At 43.0% G+C, this 19,701-nt stretch overlaps 1 protein-coding gene across 2 annotated transcripts in view; it reads right to left on the bottom strand.

Moving 5' to 3' along the window:
* Positions 1 to 18,249, bottom strand: part of CAB39 (calcium binding protein 39) — a 107,855-nt gene extending 89,606 nt beyond the window's left edge. The window contains exon 1 of one of the 2 annotated variants that reach the window (XM_025404630.1): positions 17,858 to 18,249. The gene's annotated coding sequence lies outside the window, so the exon portion shown is untranslated. Of the gene's footprint in view, positions 1 to 17,285; positions 17,541 to 17,857 lie in introns of those variants that run through there. The other variant, XM_025404632.1, reaches the window with a different exon arrangement.
* Between the last annotated feature and the right edge of the window lie 1,452 nt (positions 18,250 to 19,701).

Raw genomic sequence — 19,701 nt, 5'->3', positions numbered from 1 at the left:
TAGGCTGGGTAACATAGCAAGACCCTGTCTCTACAAGAAATTTAAAAATTAGGTGTGGAGGTGCTCGTCTGTAGTCCTAGCTACTTGAGAGGCTGAGGAGAGACGATTACTTGAGCCCTGAAGTTTGAGGCTACAGTGAGCTATGATCACATTACTGTACTCACAGCCTCGGTGACAGAGTGAGACTTTGTCTCAAAAAAAGTATTTTGAAGCATAAAATCCAATAGTTTTCAGTATATTCAGAGTTAAGCAACCACCACCACCATCATCAATAAAACAGCTAGATTTTTTGAGACACTGAAGATCACTTGTAGTAAGAATGAAAAAGGAATTTTATTTTTTCCTGGTTTATTTACATGAGTATCTTAACAATCTGGCTATATCCTGGACCAAACTCTTGCCCAGAAAGGCCCTACCAGCAGTATATGAGATCATCTTGCCTTATGCATCTCAATGCAACCCTACTTGCATTAAGCATTACTACTTGTTAAAATCTCTAACAGCACCGCCCATTGTTTTATTTACATTTACTTTATTTAGCCACTATCTGATCTGGCTGTTCACTTGTCCAGTGTTTTAGCTTTTAACTTACCTGAAAGGCAGCATGCTTTAAGGATTAAGACCATCTCTTATCAGACCCCAGTTTAAATCCCAGCTCTGCTGTTTAGTAGCGGTGTGAACCAAAATCTGGGGATAAAACACTGACCTTCTTTTTTTTTTTTTTTTTTTTTTATTTGAGACGGAGTCTCGCTCTGTCGCCCAGGCTGGAGTGCAGTGGCCAGATCTCAGCTCACTGCAAGCTCCGCCTCCCAGGTTCCCGCCATTCTCCTGCCTCAGCCTCCCGGGTAGCTGGGACCACAGGCGCCGCCACCTCGCCCGGCTAATTTTTTGTGTTTTTAGTAGAGACGGGGTTTCGCCGTGTTAGCCAGGATGGTCTCGATCTCCTGACCTTGTGATCCGCCCGTCTCGGCCTCCCAAAGTGCTGGGATTACAGGCGTGAGCCACCGCGCCCGGCCAACACTGACCTTCTGTATCTCAATTAGTTATAAAATTTTAAGATGAACAAAATGCCTAGGGCAGCATTTGAAACATAAAAGGAGCTTACTAATAAATGACAGTTATCAGTTTATATAAGCTTTTACTATACTGAGGTAAATGTCAACACTTTGGCCATCATCGCATAAATTTTTTTCACGCATTTTTCTTAGTTCTTTTCTTCTGTCACTCGACAGCAATGAAAATAAGCCTGCTTTTTCCTCCAATTGATATTCACATAAGTTTTCTTGGCCAGGAGCTCATGCCTGTAATCCCAGCACGTTGGGAGGTTGAGGTGGGTGGATCACCTGAAGTTAGGAGTTCAAGACCAGCATGGCGAAACCCCGTCTTTACTAAAAATACAAAAATTAGCTGGGGGTGGTGGCAGGTGCCTGTAATCCCAGCTACTTGGGAGGCTGAGGCAGAAGATCACTTGAACCTGGGAGGTGGAGGTTGCAGTGAGCCGAGATCACGCCACTGCACTCCAGCCTGGGGGACAAGAGCGAGACTTGGTCTCAAACAAAAAAAAGTTTTCTTCTAATGTATGGTTTTTATACATTCTCCCATCTGATATATTTTCATATAAAGGGTACCTTAATTATCACAATTGATTTTCCCAAAGAATAACCAAACATTTAAAAATGTTTTGCTCTAGCCTGGGCAACATGGTGAAACCTGCAAAAACTACAAAAATTAACCGAGTGTGGTGGCGTGCACCTACTGTAGTCCCAGCTACTCGGGACGCTGAGGTGGGAGATCACTTGAGCCCAGGAGGTAGAGGCTGAAGTGAACCGTGATCGCGCCACTGAAACTCTAGCCTGGGTGACAGAGCAAGATTCTGCCTCAAAAACTGTAAGAAAAAATTTTTTCTAAATAATCCTTTATTTTTCTCCACTAATGTGTGAGGTTGCTTATGTAGTAGGCTCGTATGTATCTTTTACTGTGTTTCGTAAGTCAACTTCTTAAAAGATCTGACAGTATTATCTGGCCAATACTACACTGATTCAACTTGGAAAAAATTTCTCATTTGTTCTTAAGTCTTTTTTCACTTAAATTTATACTTTTCTTGTAAAAATCTCAAATATTTATAGATTCCCTCACCTTGGGCATTTCATTTTTTATTGCTATAATGAATGAGGTTTTTGGTCAAGATTTTTCATAACCAAATGGTACCAATTATTAAACATCTTTATGTGTTATAAAACCATCTTACTAAACTTTTTTTTTTTTCTTTTTTAGACAGTTTTGCTCTTGTTGCCCAAGTTGGAGATCTCGGCTCACTGCAACCTCCACCTCCCGGGTTCAAGCCATTCTCCTGCCTCAGCCTCCTGAATAGCTTGGATTACAGGCACACGCCACTACGCCCGGCTAATTTTTTTGTATTTTTAGTGGAAACGGGGTTTCACCACGTTAGCCAGGCTGGTCTCGAACTCCTGATCTCAGGTGATACACCCGCCTCGGCCTCCCAAAGTGCTGAGATTACAGGCATGAGCCACCACACCAGGCACTAAACTCTTATTTTTAACCCTTGATTTGATTCTCTTGGTTTTCCCAGGTTTAAAATTGTGACCATCTGCAAATACTGCTATATTCCACCATTTTTTCCAATAGTTAACTCTTTTATTTGATGTATTCTTGCACTGGCCAAGATATTATCAAACATCAGTGTTACTGGGCATCCTTGTTTTGTTTTCTGATTTCAAGAGTTCATAAAACAAGAATACCTGTTTAACACTGCTATCCTGGCACATACTGGGACAATATAGCCAGAGGTTAAATACTAGCTGGTGCAAACCTCCCAAGGTTCAAAATCAGGCTCTGTGGCTTATTTGCTACTTATCTTTGAGCAGACTATTTAACCTTTTGGCCTATATTTCATAATGTGTAAAATAAGCATAGTAATCTCAAAGCTGCAGGGATTAACTGAGATCATGTTAGTGCTTAGAACACTTACTTGGCACATAGTAAATACCAGGTTTTATCTTCTTTAACAATTTCATATTTAATTAGTTTTGCTGGTGTTTTACTTAGAATGTTCATTGTTCCTGTAAGTGAAACTGGGGCCAGGTGCAATGGTTCATGCTTGTCATTCTAGCACTTTGGGAGGCCAAGGCAGGAGGATTGCTTGAGCCCAGGAGTTGGAGACCAATCTAGGAGACAAAATGAGATCCCGTCTCCACAAAAAGTTTAAAAAATTATAGCTGGGTGTGGTGGCACATGCCTGTAGTCCTAGCTACTCAGGAGGCCAAGGCAGGAGGATTGCTTAGGCCTAGGGGTTCCGGGCTACAGTAAACTAGGACTGCGCCACTGTACTCCAGAATGGGTGATAAAGCAAAACCCTGTCTCAAAAACACATATAAAAGATAAATTGGGGCAGGGTGCGGTGGCTCACGCCTGTAATCCCAGCACTTTCAACATGGCAAAACACCATTTCTACAAAAATTAGCTGGGAGTGGTGGCTCACCCCTGTAACCCCGGCTACTCGGGAGACTGAGGCTGGAGAATCACTTGAGCTTGGGTGGAAGAGCTGCAGTGAGCAGAAAAAAAAAAAAAAGATAAATTGGAATACAATTTTCGTCCTTTGTAATGTCTTATCAGGTTGTTGTTCTTATATTTTATATTTGATTAGGTTTTTAAGAGTTTAGGCTAGTTTTTATTTATTTTTACTTTTTGAGACGATGTCTTGTTCTGTCGCCCAGGCTGGAGTGCAGTGGTGTGGTCTCAGCTCACTGCAACCTCCCCCGCCAGGTTCAAGCAATTCTCCTGTCTCAGCCCCCAAGTAGCTGGGACCATAGGCGCGTGCCACCACACCCAGCTAACTTTTGCATTTTTAGTAGAGACTGGGTTTCACCATGTTGGCTAGGCTGGTCTTGAACTCCTGACCTCAGGTGATCTTCCTGCCTAGGCCTCCCAAAGTGCTGGGATTCCAGGCATGAGATACCGCACCTGGCCTAGGCTAGTTTTGTAACATGAATTTGGTATCTTTTGGTATTCTAGGATCTAGAAAAAATCTAGTTTATATTTTTTGAAACTTTTAAAGAGAACATATAATTTCTACACGGGTATATATGTTAGGTATATCATTTATATATGAGCATATAATTTCTATGCTAACTGGGTCTGGAGTACTCCTTCCCCTATCTGGTTGGGAGACTACAACCTTTAATATATATTTAATATATTCCATAAGTTAAGGCCAGGCACAGTGGCTTACACCTGTAATCCCAGCACTTGGCCACTTAGGGAGGCCAAGGCAAATGGATCACTGCAGCCCAGTTCTAGACCAGCCTGGGCAACATAGTGAAACCCCATCTCTACAAAAAAATACAAAAAAGTTATCTGGGCATGGTGGTGCACACCTGTAGTCCCAGTCACTCAGGAGGCTGAGGTAGGAGGATCACTCAAGCCCAGGTTGAGGCTACAGTGAGCCAAGACTGCGCCACTGCACTCCAGCCTGGGTGACAGAGCGAGACACTGTCGCAAAAAAAAAAAAAGAAAAGGAAAAAGAAAAAAATATATATATATACACATACACGCACACACACACATAGTTAACAATCTATTCAAATGCTCTACTTCTTAAATACATACATATTTAAATATTTACATACATTTAAAATATCCCCCACCCCTCCCTTTTAGCTTCCATGAGGAAGGCTTGCCCTCTTTCAATTTATATATATTTAAATATTTACATATATTATTAAATATGGTTAACAATCTATTCAAGTGCTCTACTTCTTAAGACAATTCTGAAAAGCAATCAGTTCCACCTTCATTATTAGCTCTTTCAAAGTTGTGTATGACACACAAATTTAGACCCAGTGTCTATGGTTACTTGGTCACTTTCTTCTGGATATACTCCTGTCTTGTTCCTCTTCCCTCTCTGTATTTCGTATTATTCCTTCCTCTTCTCAATAACAAAAGCCTCCATAAAAGACAGTCTTTTGACCTTTTCAAACACCTGAAGGGCATCAGCATACAATCTCGTATGCTAAGCACACTGATTCCTTCTGTCTTCCTTTCACTATGTTTAAAAAGTTGGGGACCTTCTGTAAGACTAAAAAAGAAAAACATTCCCTGCCCCTCCCTTTCAGCTTCTGTGGGGAAGGGTTGCCCTCTTTCCATCAACTCAGTTTCCAATCACTATGTGAACAAGACCAAGACTAGCTTCTGAGTAAACGAATAGGTTAGCAACGATCTTCAAGAACAGAAATGGATTATTTTAACAATATAAAAACAGAAAGTATTTACTTTGCTGTGTTTACATACAGGAAGATACTAACAGTTCCTAGTTCCTTCCTGCCTACATGGGAAGGTTAAGGCATAGGGATGCAGGCCACCGTACCTGTGACTAATGTGCCATATGAGACTCCCCCAAAGCATATTAGATAGCTATAATGAACACAAGTAAAAGGATCCTATAAAGACATCAAAATGAGGCCAGGCGCAGTGGCTCATGCCTGTAATCCCAGCACTTTGGGAGTCCAAGGTGGGCAGCTCACTTGAGGCCAGGAGTTCAAGACCAGCCTGGCCACCTGTAATCCCAGCTACTCAGGAGGCTGAGGCACGAGAATCACTTGAATCCAGGAGGCAGAGGTTGCAGTGAGCCAAGATCGTGCCACTGCATTCCAGCCCAAGTAACAGAGAGAGACTCTGTCTAAAAAAAAATTAATTAAATTAAAAAGCAAAAACATCAAAATGACTTTAAGTCCTAGAAAAATATTCCAATTTAAACTGTACGATTTAATATTTTCAGATAATCTCAAATATGGAAGAACCATGCATTCTTTCAGCAATCCTATCCTGCCCCATCCTTATCTAAGACATTTAATAGAATCCTACTAAAAAAGGAAATAGTTAATAAATGGATGGTAGCTTCTAGAAATCAACACATAGCTCAGACTCTGGCAATCAACATCAAGTGCAGTCTCATGATTTGTAGATTCCATCTTTTCCTTTTATGGAAAAATCGTACTTTTAACTTTCCTAATTTTCTTGCATGGCTCCATTTCATCACAACTCCTCAAAGATCATTGACAGCAACTCAGTCATGAGAAATGAAAGTTCTCTGTGTCCTGAGACATCCAACATCCTGACCAGGAGACTTGATCTCATCTGTTTCTGTATCAGAAATGTCCTACGTTCCAGGATGACGCTACATTCCAGTATCCTGTGGTAGAGGCAGCATGGTAGGTTGCAAGTTCAAGCTCTGCGACCTGGGTTTCAAATCTAGGACCACTTTCTACATGTATAACTTCAGGCCAATTACATAATTTGCTTGTTTTTCTCCATTACTCACCTAAAAGTATGAGGACAAAATTTGATATTAAAAAGGGCTATTAAAAGATTAAACGAGGTAAACTATTCACAGAGGTCTTAAACAATTTATCAGCAGCTAACATACATGTGCTATGTTAGCAATTATTTATTCTTTTTATTACATTCCTCCTGTTCACACAAGTAGAGAATCTGTATGCCTTTATGTTATTTTCTTTTTCTTTTTTTTTTTTTTTGGAGACAGTCTCGGTCTGTCACCCAGGCTGGAGTGCAGTGGTGCAATCTCGGCTCACTGCAACCTCCACCTCCCAGGTTCAAGCGATTCTCATGCCTCAGCCTCCCAAGTAGCTGGGATTACAGGTGTGCGTCACCACACTCAGCTAATTTTTGTATTTTTAGTAGAGACAGGGTTTCACCGTTTTGCCCAGGCTGGTCTCAAACTCCTAAAAGCCCCAAGGGATCCACCCACGTCAGCCTCCCAAAGTGCTGGAATTACAGGTGTGAGCCACACCACCAGACCCTCTATGCTATTTTCATACTGAATTGGTATGTGGTGGTGATGCTGATTGGAACCTCTTATTTCAGCAACTTCAGGTCACACTGAAGACAAACTGGAGTATAAAAGAAACAAACTGAAAAACAATCCATGGCTAGAAAACTCAAATGCCTCAGTAGTGCCATTAATATACGAAGTAGCGAGCTATGTTTAAGACAATGGGAACCCCTGGCCAAACAATGCCACGAGGGCACGAACAGGGCAGGGCAAGACATACGCTGAGTTCTTTTTCCTCCTACTCTCTAATCTCCTGCCCAGGGCTTCTACTGGCCAGACCCAACCAAAGCCCAATCAGCAGGCAGGGGGTTCTGGGTGCCCCAGTGATAGTGCGGCTCTCCAAGGACAGTGTGGGGTGGGGCACTAAAAGGAGGCGAAGGATCTGGGAGGTGAGACAACTGAAGGATCAACTCAAAGACAACACACTGCAGGAACGTACAGATGAGGACACACCTGCTGCAGAAGGGGCAGCAGGATTTCTGTGATGTGGCTTTGGAGAGTAAAACTTACTCCCCCAAGAATGTTGAATCAGAGACTTGCTTGTCTTCCTGTTTTTGGGGGAGGTTCAACCTTAAAATTTAAGTGGGGTGGGTTCAGGAAGCCCAAAGCAGAAAAATGAAAATAAAGTGTCTAAACCAGAAAGGAAAAGAAAAAAAAAAAAAAAAAGATAATGGGAAATCAGGCTCCAACTATTGTAAATCCCCTGTAAATGTCCCTTTTCTTAGGTCAGGACACAAAACTAAACCCCCAAAGGCAATATAATACATTGAGAATGGGCAAACTCACTATACCTGCAGAAACGGGGATAAAACAGGAAACAGTAACTTTTTAATTTTAATGAATTAAAACTACAAGAAAGCTAAATTAATAGGTTACAGGTATTGATATATTTGTATTTAATTACAAGCTTATAAACAATAAAAAAAAAAAAGGCTTGAATAGCCGCTAAAGTATTCGTTCTTTTCTTTAACAAAACTAAAAATTAAGAAAGTTAAAGAAGAATAGTTTTAAAACTATACAATAATATACTATAAAGCTCAGCAACTGAGAGTCCACTTGCAACTGATACAAAACAACTTTAAGTGGCTCCTTTTCGCTATTTTTAAAACTTACTATTTCAGAGGGCTGAGATCACAACAAATGATACATCCAACTAGAGATCAAGAGTCTAGCTTTACTTGGAGGTTACTTAAACACTTCCACAGTCTTAAAATACTTTTCAAAGTACGTATAGTACAGCAGAAAGAATTTGAGACTTCAACCATCATAAAAGCTAAAATGTATTGGGCACTTACAGCACACTAGCAGACACACTATGCATGGCATTCTTACTGAATCCTCACAGCTACTTTATGTATAGGTTCTATTATTGCTCTGTTACAAATGAGAAAGCTGAGGAAGAACAGCCATTAAACACCCTGCCCAACAACACACAACCAGGATTTAAATCCTGAATGGCCAGAACCCCTCCCATCTCATTTCTACACTGAGCTTTAGTTTTCTCACTTATACAACAGTTTGGGCTGGGCAAAGTGGCTCATGCCTGTAATCCCAGCATTCTGGGATGCTGGTGCAGGAGGATCGCTTCAGCCCAGGAGTTTAAGGCCAGCCTGGAAAATATAGTGAGATCACATCTCTACAAAACATATTTTTTAAATAGAAAAATGAAAGTTTGAATTGTATATTTTCACTCTAACGTAAGTTTATAAATTCATGTAAACTTGTAGTGTCTCTCAAATTGCATGCTGAATTATTTTCGTAGTTCTTAAAAAGCATTAAGAAATAAAACAGAAAATATCAGAATGCATTATATGTAGTAAGACCTAAGTACTGTTTCATGAAATTTCTTTTTCAGTTTTGAGAGTGTGTGTATATGTCTTGGGTCACTGATCAAAAATATAATTTCTCACTGCAGGCTGAAAAAAAAAAAAAAAAAGGCTTGGAAAGCCACTACAATTTTAGTTGAATTTCAACTGATAAAAAATTATCATCCCAATTAGCAAGTAAATGCTTTGAATGCCATACTAATAAGTATGCAAATAAGAGGGTTTCTCAAACTGTGTTCCAGTAGAACCTTTCTTCAAGATGTTTGTGGGTATTTCCTGGGGGGAGGGGGTGTTCTTTCGACCAAATACACTTGAAGGAAGGAAATATAAGGTGCAGTATTTCTCAACTTGCCAATACACACTACTAAAAACTCTGACAAGCTCTGCAGAAAAACAGTAACACAATCACCATCAAAAATAAACATCTGTTTAACTACGTTTAACCCAGTGTTCTCCCAAGTTAAAATCTCACCCTGGAAGCTCTCCTATAAACAATCTCTCATAAGACTGGCATTCTACAAAACACAATTTGGGAAACACGGCTTTATGTGGAACTTATCTGGGAAAAGGGGATCCTCATAACCTTCAATTATCATAGTATGTAAATCACTTTCAAATAAGCACAAATATAGCTGAAATAAAAAGATAAACAGAAAAAAACTGTATTTTCGTTAAGTATTTCATCTCTGCTAAGCAAATTTTCTTTTTCTTTTTTCTTGAGATGGAGTTTCCTTGTTGCCCAGGCTGGAGTGCAGTGGCAGGATCCCGGCTCACTGCAACCTCCACCCTCAGGGCTCAAGCAATTCTCCCGCCTCAGCCTTCTAAGTAGCTGGGATTACAGACACCTGACACCATGCCAGGCTAATTTTTGTATTTTTAGTAGAGACAGAGTTTCGCCATGTTGGCCAGGCAGGTCTTGAACTCCTGACCTTAAGTGATCTGCCCATCTTGGCCTCCCAAAGTGCTGGGATTACAGGCATGAGCCACCATGCTGACTGCCAAAGTTTTCTCATACTCTATCCTGGCTAACATGGTGAAACCCTGACTCTACTAAAAATACAAAAAAATTAGCCAGGTGTGGTGGTGGGTGCCTGTTGTCCCAGCTACTCGGCAGACTGAGGCAGGAGAATGGCGTAAACCCGGAAGGTGGAGGTTGCAGTGAGCGGAGATCGTGCCACTGCACTTGAGCCTGGGCGACAGAGCAAGAATCCTTCTCAAAAAAAAAAAAAAAGTTTTATCATACTACCACACAGCTGTATCATTTAGTATTTATAGAAAGAACGTATTACTATACTCTGAAAACATGAGGTGGGGAAAAGGGGAGAGGAGATAAATTTTAAGAGGTAAAAAACTAAAAACCTCTATTCAAATAAATTACAATCTAGAGACATGAAACTTATATACATATGAAAAACCTGTAACTCACCAATGCTGAACAGCGATGAAACCATACTGTAACTAGAGAGACGGAAGCCAAAAGAGTATCTACATGGGTCATGTTAACAGCCTGAGTTTCTGTCTCCCTGCTATAGAATTCAAAAGTAAATGAACTGGCTGGCTGATCACATGCCATCAAAGCAGGAAAAAACTTGTTTACCGAGAGCTCCTTGAGGCCCAGTCTTTAGAACACTACCTAGCACAAGGGGCATTAAAAACTGCTTAAGCCTGGTGTGGTGGCTCACGCCTGTAATCCCAGCACTTTGGGAGGCGGAGGTGGGCGGATCACAAGGTCAGAAGTTTGAGACCAGCCTGGCCAAGATGATGACACCCTGTCTAAAATTAGCTGTGTGTGGTGGTGCACACCTGCAATCCCAGCTACTCGGGAAGTTGAGGTGGGAGAATCACTTGAACCTGGGAGGCGGAGGCTGCAGTGAACCAAGATCGCACCATTGTACTCCAGCCTGGGCAACAGAGTGAGACTCCGTCCTGAGGAAAAAAACAAACTACTTGTGGACCAAATAAATAACAGACATTTGAGGAATTATGAATGCTAATGGGTGGTGAATATCACCTTTATGTCTTATCAGTGACAGAATCCCGAGCTGCAAAGAACCCTGTGATCTAAGCCAGGATGCCACCTTTACATAGGTAGGGGATTAATACCAACTACATACAGCCAAAGCATGTTCTTTACATCCCCAAATTTGATTCTACATTTTTGGTCCTTTCTTTCCCACTCTCACTGCCTTTGGGTAACATCTTTCCTTCCCCTAAAACAAACAGCTCGCAGAACTTTACAACACAGTTGTGACAACGAAACTGATGTGAGGCTTGAGGATTTGTTAATAAATAGCCTGACTTATTAAGCTTGTACTTTACAAACATAAAAGATTTAGTTCTACAACTACTTATTCATAAGCACAAAGGTAGAAAATTTGAAAATACACATTTTGATGTTACTCTCTTTACCCTAAGCAGAGAACTTCAGTACTATGAAATAACACTAGGCATCTGACCAACTGGGAGAAAAAAGGTTAAAGCACAGTCACATGCCATGAAGTACTCACACAGACTGTAAGACCACCAGCAAAAGGGGAGGGAACCAGTGCAGGAGAAAAAGGCAAGTCAGAAGCCTACACACAAATCACTGAAAATAAGGGCAAGAGAACTTGAGGGGTTTTCAATCTGGGACCCTTGGTGTAATAATGGGATGACTGAAGCCCAGAGAGATGGAGTTACTTGTCCAGAGTGACAACATAATTAGTCACAGAGTCAGGACCCAGCCCAGAGCTTTTGATTCCCAGGCTTCTGTGTTTCCCACTGTAACACAGGCCTCCCATCTTCTCTACAAGAATAATGTGGAAATTAAATACTATCTACTGGCCTAACTAAACTATAAGCCACTAATCAAATTATGACTATACAACTAAAGCATTTGTAATAAACCATCTCTTTTAGATTATAACATGTGGTTACTGCTTGGAAATCTATTAAAATCCAAATTAGGATCTATTTATAAACCTTCATTCTAAAATACTAATTCAAAACTGCTCAGCAAGGAAAATAAAATGATTTCATATGAGGGAGTCATACCCTATTTCAGGGAGCACATATTTTGAAGTGAGGCAGACCTGAGTTCAAATTCTGGCTCAACTGTGCAATGTCTGTGTTATCCTGGACAAACCCCTCACTTTGGTTTCCCATCAATAATGATGTTGGGGACAATACTACCTAAGAGGTTTGCCCAACATTTAGTGTACCTAAATGGTAATTTGTTCCCCCAAGCTAACTAATTTTTGTTAATTTCCCTTGATTCTTTGCCTATTTAAACTTTTAACTTCATACATCCCTCCCAAAAGACTTGCCAGCTACATCACAAATATTATGAATATTAGTATATTAAACCTTAAAAAAGAATTATATGACAAAGAGCATTTAATATATTTTGAATACAACCTTTGTAAATGTTAGTGAAAAGATTCAAAAGGAGACATTATTGCATAAAGTATGATACTTAATTCAAGTAAACTGGACAAAAAATGAAGAAAACCAGGCTCCAGATTCAGTCCTGTGGCTAATAGGCCATACAACCCTAGGAAAGAGACTTCACTTTGCAGAAAGCTACACCTGTTACCGCTCAAAGTGAACCAAACTCTGCTCTAGTTATGGTGGGCCTCAGTGTTCCCACCTGCAGAAAGAACCATTCTGCCCAGGTTGTCTCTGAAGTTCTAAAGTTTCTCCCACCTGGAAAAGCCTATCCTCGGCATCACACAACTTATGTCTAGGCATCTGATATACGGCAGCACATCAGATGTAGCAACTCATTTAATCGTCCTCCAACCCTCTCAGATATTGTCTATTATTACCATCCAAGGAATTCAAGCTAGACAGAAGGAACTTAATGTTATAGAGCCCACAGCAGAGGAATGAGGGTTCAAAATCTAGGCAGTCTGGCTGCACCTGTGCTTTTAACCACTAGCTAACACTGCCTCTCCAAATTCTATAAATCTAAGAGTGGGCCTTAACTACAGACATGTAAACAGAAACCTGTTCAAGTATTTCTTCCTAGTGCCTCAATACAGCTGACATATAATCTACTGTGAAGGGAGGCAACAGTGACTAACATGTTAACAGTCCGTACCCTGTAAAGAGCAAGTTACAGTTCATTAGACAAGGTCAAAGTAGGAACTTAATTAAGATAAAGCTACACAATGTATGTTCTGTTTCTCAAACATATTACCAAAATAAAGTGTGTGTTTTTTTTTTAACAGTATCGTACTTTCTTGGTCCTCAACAATTTTTGCTAGATGATGCTCCCAAAGAATAATTACCATATAAAACCAAACTGCCACTAAATAATGGCTAGATTTTCTCCATCTTTGAAAATATGCATATGAACACACACACACACACGAACAAGCAAACACAATCTATAACTTAAAACACTATATTCTGAGTACCAAGACAAAAGCTATTAAAGATCATACAAATAGGTATGCACTGGATATGGTCAACATAAATGGCCAAGGCAGGATTTACCTCCCTCCTTTGGAGCCACTTCACACCCGAATGACCTCTTGCAATTCTCTGCATGCCATTCTCCCTTCCTCTGCAGGCTTGACATCACAGCTGCTATAAACCACAACTCTGCTGTCCCCTCACCCCTTCTGTTTTAAAAGTTAAAAGCACTTGGGACTGGCAAGCTCAGTGAAACAGAAATGGCACAATGAAGGACTAAAACGCACCCCACCCACCAAAAATGCAGATGGCAACAAGCTGTTAACCTGATTTCATCACCACCAGTCTATGATCTGCCACCTAGGCCCGCAGCAACTCTTCTCATAATCCTTGGAGGGCCTGAGAAACAGGCAGAACACTGATCATTTTATTCACAGACCGGTCTACTCTACAAATGGTGATGGCAGAAATATTTGCTTCACTTTACTCTGCCCCCATATTCTGGACTGTAGAGATTAGGGGAGTTGAGGACAGTCTCTCTTTCCCACTGCAAGACTCCCTTGCAGGAGAATTTTTTAAAAAGTGGTTGGGATCTGGTCGGAGAGTCAGTAAGAGCACATAATGTAAGAACTCTCACACAGTTCAATTCCTTCTGTAATTAAAGAAGGCTCTAATACAAGTCTTCTCACAATAGCCAAAAGATACTGATGACTAAATCGCTACACAATTTTAGATTACTTGACTTCGTAATAATGCCAGATCTTTACACCTCAGTAATAACAAGTCACAAGTAATTTAACCCAGAGATTCGGAGATTTGATCTTTTTTTACACAATTTTATCACACAACAAAGTGTGTAAAAAAAATGTCTACCAAAGTTTTTCTGTTATCCATATTAATCTACCTTCCACAGTCCCATTTCTGTAACATGTAAAGACATTCATAAAACCAAATGCCCAATTAAAAGGAGCAATAAAAAAGAGAAAAATGAATTTTTATTTTTATTATTTTTATTTTATGTATATGTCTTTTAAGATGGGGTATCACTCTGTCACCCAAGCTGGAATGCCATGATCACAGTTCACTGAGGCTGCAAATTCCCAGACTCAGGCAATCCCTCCTGCCTCAGCCTCTTGAGTAGCTAAGACAACAGGCACACACACCACCATGCCCAGCTAATTTTTTCATTTTTGTAGATATGGGGTCTTGCTATGTTGCTCAGGTCAGCCTCCACCTCTTGGGCTCAAGCAATCCTCCTACCTTGGCCTCCCAAAGCATTGAGATTATAGGAGTAAGCTACACCCCTCGCCCTGAACTTTAAAAATAGGGCTGGAGGTCGGTGTGGTGGCTCACGCCTATAATCCCAGTGCTTTGGGAGGCTGGGGCAGGAGGATGGCATAAGACCAGGAGTTCAAGACCAGCCTGGGCAACAGAACAAGACCCCATCTCTTTTAATTAAAACATTTTCTAAATTAAAAAATAAAATAGACCTGGAATAGAAACAATGCCAGAAACGTAACCAAAAGACAATACCTAAAACGAAATTCCGTCCCACTATTCAATTTTATTTTGGGGGGGTGGGGTTGGGGAAGTTGGATTTGTGTATTTTCATGGCAGATGGCAAAACTGTGAGTGATTAGTCATCAATCTGGAAAAAAGGCTCTTGGGAAAGTATGGCAGTAACTAAAGAAATCTATAATCCCACAAAAGTTGATCAAAACAGAAAACTTTAGTAAATATTCCAAGATAATAAAGACCCTGTGTGGCATACACATTTGCAATATACAAATATTCAAAAAAAATCAAGTTACCAAACCCCATACTTACACTGGACTTTATTAGCAGTTTTTCTATATTAACTTTAGGAAACGTACACAGCCTTACTCAGCATCTCGCTTTATACGTGATGAAACAGAAACAGAGATCTTATTAATACACCTTAGAATGCAAAATACATGGGAAAAAACTGACTTAGTACAAGAACCTGAAGTAGAAAATGTTAATGAAGGGAAGTAAGCTGCCTTGAAATTAAAATACAAATATTCAGGCGGGCTTGGACGCTCACACCCGTAATCCGTGCACTTTGGGAGAGGATTACTTGAGCCCAGCAGTTCAAGACCAGTCTGGGCAACATGGCAAGATCCGGTCTCTATAAAAATACAAAAATTAGCCGGATGTGATGGTACAAGCCTGTGGTCCCATCTACGGGAGGCTGAAGTTGGAGGACGGCTTGAGCCTAGGAGGTTGAGGTTGCAGTGAGCCGTGTTCGCACCACTGCACTTCAGCCTGAGCAACAGAGAACCTGTCTCAAAAACCAAAACCAAGAAAGCAAATACCACCCATTTGTTATAGTAGCAAACCATTTCATGAAATATTCTATGCTGATATCCAGTCTGAATCTCCGTGTTATCATGGTCAAAAAATAGTTACCCTATATGGATGGCCCTAGTGTAGAGACTATTTTTCAGGAGCGAAGTGGGAGGTAGGAAGGGACACTGCATCGCTGTCTGTGGGGGATGGTATACCAGCCATGATCGTAATCTTTTGACAGCATCCTTTTAGAAGCCCATTCACTCCTATAGCAGAGATCTGTGTGCTTTCTTCCTCTTCCATACCTCATGACAACACACATCTTGCCAATAAAAACTTTATTCAACAAGCAAGAGGATCCAAGTCTTACAGAGAAAGTAATAAATGTACTTGAAACAAGAAGCTTTTAGAAAAAGTTCTGTCCACACTAGTAGTTACTAAGAGTAACTACTGCATTTCATCTGAGGTAAATAATACAACCTTGTCAGGAAAACATAACACGCTTAAAAGATTTCCATTGCTGAGTAAAAATTTTTTATCTAAAGATATTTAATGATAAGAAAAGCTTAGGAATATGTGTGTGTATACATATGCATACAATATATTTCATGATGCAGAGAAAAAATACACAGAAAAAGACTGCAAAGAAGATACGCGAAAATGTTAACAGTAACCAAATCTAAGTGGTAAGATTACAGAAAATGTTATAAAGATTTTCTAGTACTCCCTGAATTTTGCAAGCTTTGACAAAGATCATGTATTATTTTGAAATGTAGAAAATTTTTAAACTGCAAAAAGGTGGCATTTGAACGCTTACAAAACTTAGGCCCTAAGCTGCTTTCACAGATTGTATATTCTAGATTTCAAATACAGCTGCTAATTACTTCCTAGCAATTTGAAGAAACTACAAAATAAAGCTAAACACTTTCACTTCTGGCTCTACTATAAAGATCTCGCAATAAAATAAAAATAAAAACAAAGTTTTACCTTTCTACAAAAAGGTCTACGTCCGGTTTTCTACAGACTATTAGTAACTATTTTTTAAAAATCGTCAATTTGTTATTTTACACAAATGCCACCTCAAAGAATGTAGGTTTAACTTAGTAATTCCGAAGTACAGACGCCTAATACAAAGTGCAGTAAGTTTTTATGCATTTTAGCGAACGCACAAACAGAAACACCTTCTGTGTGCAGATGAGCTTATTTTATATACACCTTTTCATTATCTCTTAAGAACCTGACATCTAATGAAGCTTTCTGCAAAGGTACTTTGCTTAGCTTGGGCATGGATTTACTTGAATATCTGGGAAGCTGTCAAAATCGATCTGAAACTGCATTATATTCAAGGCACAGAATGTCAACTCCTGACTGGGCCTCCTTCTCTCTTCTTTCACAAGAGCGCCTTTAATATCCCCTAGCCTACATTTCCGGGCTCATGAGTCACTGAGAAATGAGCTTTAAGTTTCTCTTAGAATGCTGCTCAAATAGCTCCTCTACAGCATTCAAGGATCTAGCCCCAAAATACCTCTTTAGCCCCATACCCCCCGCCCCCTGCACCACGCCAACAAACGGAATTATCCATGATTTCCAGGCTTTGTCTTCTCGTTTTTGCTGCCCCTTCCACACATCTCTTCTGCAACCCTCCTCTCCTAAATCCCATCAGGCCTTCAAGGCTGTGCTCAGCACCCCCCGCCCAGAACGCCTTCCAGGTTTCTGCTAGGCAGAAGTGATCGGTTCGGTTTTTCCAGGTGCCCTTCCAGCACTCTGTCGTTCTTTCACAGGACTTATCACCTCCTTCCCGGTATCGCAGTTATTTGTGTACTCGTCTTATCTCCCACACCAGAGCCTAAGCTCCTCGGGGGAGGGGACCGGGGCCGCTTCACCTTTGAATCCCTCCGGCGCGGGTGGACTACGGCGCCTGCACGCAGTCTGCGCTCCGGGTGATTCCACTGAACTCGAGAACGCTCCGACCGCACAATTCCTAACCAGAAATCAGTTAGACATTTTCCTCAATTGATCACAACGCTGGTATCTGCCTCCCGACAACAGGAAGTTTACCAGGGGCGGGAGCGAGGCGCCAGAGCCCGGGTGCAGCCGGTGACAGTTGACCCGGCCCGCACTTCCCCGCCCTCCCGACTCTGGCCCGGACCACCCCGAGCCGCCAGCCCCGCCTGAGAACCACGGAGGGGGCGGCAGGAGCGCCTGGACCGCGGGCCCCCGGGAGCCCCACGCCGGCGAAGGCAAAGGGAGCGTCTCAGCGAGGGCTGGGGCCGAGCCGGGAGGAGAGGGCAGGCCGGGCCCGGCTGCTCCCGCTGGCTCCGGGGCCCAGCTGAGCCGGGGCCGCCGCCACCCAAGAAAATGGAGGCAACCCCGGGGCCGGTGAGGGCCCGGCGGGGCAGGCGGAAGCCGGGCAGCCGTCCGCACCACGAGCAGGGCCGGGCCGGGGGTCACTCACGGGGCTGGGCCAGGCGTTCCCTTCTCTGCCTCCGCGTCGTCGCCGTCGCCGTCCTCGGCCGCCGCCGCCTCGGGCTGCTCGTTCGGTCCCCGCGGCGTGGCTCGGACGCTCGGCCCCTCCGTTGTCTTCCGCCCGCTCCTGCTCCCGGCGACGGGCTCCCGCGGCGGCGGCGGCGGCTGCGCGGGCGGACGGCGGCCCAGGGGCTCCCGCGGCTGCCGCCGCGCTGCTGCGTTCACTTGGGTTGCGGCTGCTGCTGTGGGGCCCGGCGCCGCCTTAGTCTTCGTCTGTGCCTCCGCCCCGGCGCCTGAAGGTTCTGTGTCTCCCAGGCCCCGCCGCTCCCCGATCCCCTCGCCCCGCTCGCGGCCCGAGCCCGGCTTTGACGTGCGCACTGCGCAGCCGCCGAGGACGCGACGTCGGGCGGCGCCGCAACGCCCCCTTCCGCCTTGGGCGCCCCCGAGCGGCTGGCGGACTCAGGGCGCCGCGAGTTGGCGCGAGGCCCGAACGGGAGGGGCCGCAGAGAAAAGCACAAGTCAACCCCCGCAGTTCCTCTTCCTCCGCCGCAGCTTCCAAGGCGGGGCTCATTCCCGTCTCTTCCGCCTGAGCGCTCTTCCAGCGGGAATCGCGCGCCCACTTTGAACGACCACTTCCTGAACTCTTTAGGCTTAATTCTGCGAAAGGCCTGGATCCCACTTTGTGCAGACCGATTCTTTCTTGCTTGCGAGGAGCAGATCACTTCATTTTAGCTTCCAGGGGCACACAGCATAGAAAGTGCCGGAACGTTCCAGATTAATGGGAACATTCCTATTTAAATCAGCAACCTGGATTTACATCCTGCTCCACCATTTGCTATCTATGGGCTGTTTCACGTCCTTGTGCCTGGATTTCCTCACACGTTAGAAAAAAAAGAAGTATATAATAATATAGTGGTACCAGCCACGGGCTTCTGAGGATGAACGGGACAGTGCATTGCAAAGCTCTGACAACGGAGCCCGGCACATACAAATGCCATATGTGTGTATTTTCGTTTCTTTATTTTTAATGTGTAATGAACTAATTTTTAATGTTTAATGAACTATTTTTTTAGCGCCTCCTGTACGCCAGGGGGCAGTGAGCGAAACAGTCCCTGCTCCTAGCGCAAACAGTTGACAAATAATTGACTAATAAACCTACAGGTATGTATAATACTGGACAGTTAGGCCAGGCGTGGTGGTTCACGCCTGTAATCCCAGCACTTTGAGAGGCCGAGGTGGGCGGATCACGAGGTCAGGAGTTCAAGACCAGCCTGGGCAACATGGTGAAACTCTGTCTCTACTAAAAGTACAAAAAAAAAATTAGCCGGACGTGGTGGCGGGTGTCTGTAATCCCAGGTACTTGGGAGGCTGAGGCAGGAGAATCGCTTGAACCCGGGAGGCGAAGGTTGCAGTGAGTCGAGACCGCGCCATTGCAGCGAGACTGTCTCCAAAAAGGAAGCAAAAAAATACTGGACAGTTAAAAAACACCACTGGGTGAGGAGGGGAGAGAAAGCAGGGTATTGTTATTTACAGCGCTCCTTCAGGGAGCAGCTTCCTGGAGAGAGAGCGCCTGGGAGCTTTCTGCATGGAAAGGCAGAGGGAATAGCAGGACCAAGGCCCTGAGGCCAGAATGTGCTGGCTCCAGGCCCCAGAGAGGACAGGAGATAAGGAAGGAGTGCGGTCCTACCAACCAAAGTTAGGACTTCCTGTTTTTACTCTCAAGGAGATGGGAAGCAATTTGAAGGGTTTTGAGCAAAGAAAGGACATGGACTGACATTTCAGAAGGATCCCTGTGGTTGTGGTATGAGGAGCAGACTGAAAACCCTGAGGGTT

This window comes from Theropithecus gelada, chromosome 12 (genome assembly GCF_003255815.1).
Source record: "Theropithecus gelada isolate Dixy chromosome 12, Tgel_1.0, whole genome shotgun sequence".
NCBI classification, from domain to species: Eukaryota; Metazoa; Chordata; class Mammalia; order Primates; family Cercopithecidae; genus Theropithecus; species Theropithecus gelada.
Note: the sequence above shows the minus strand (reverse complement) of the source record. Positions and strands in the feature narration are given on the sequence as shown.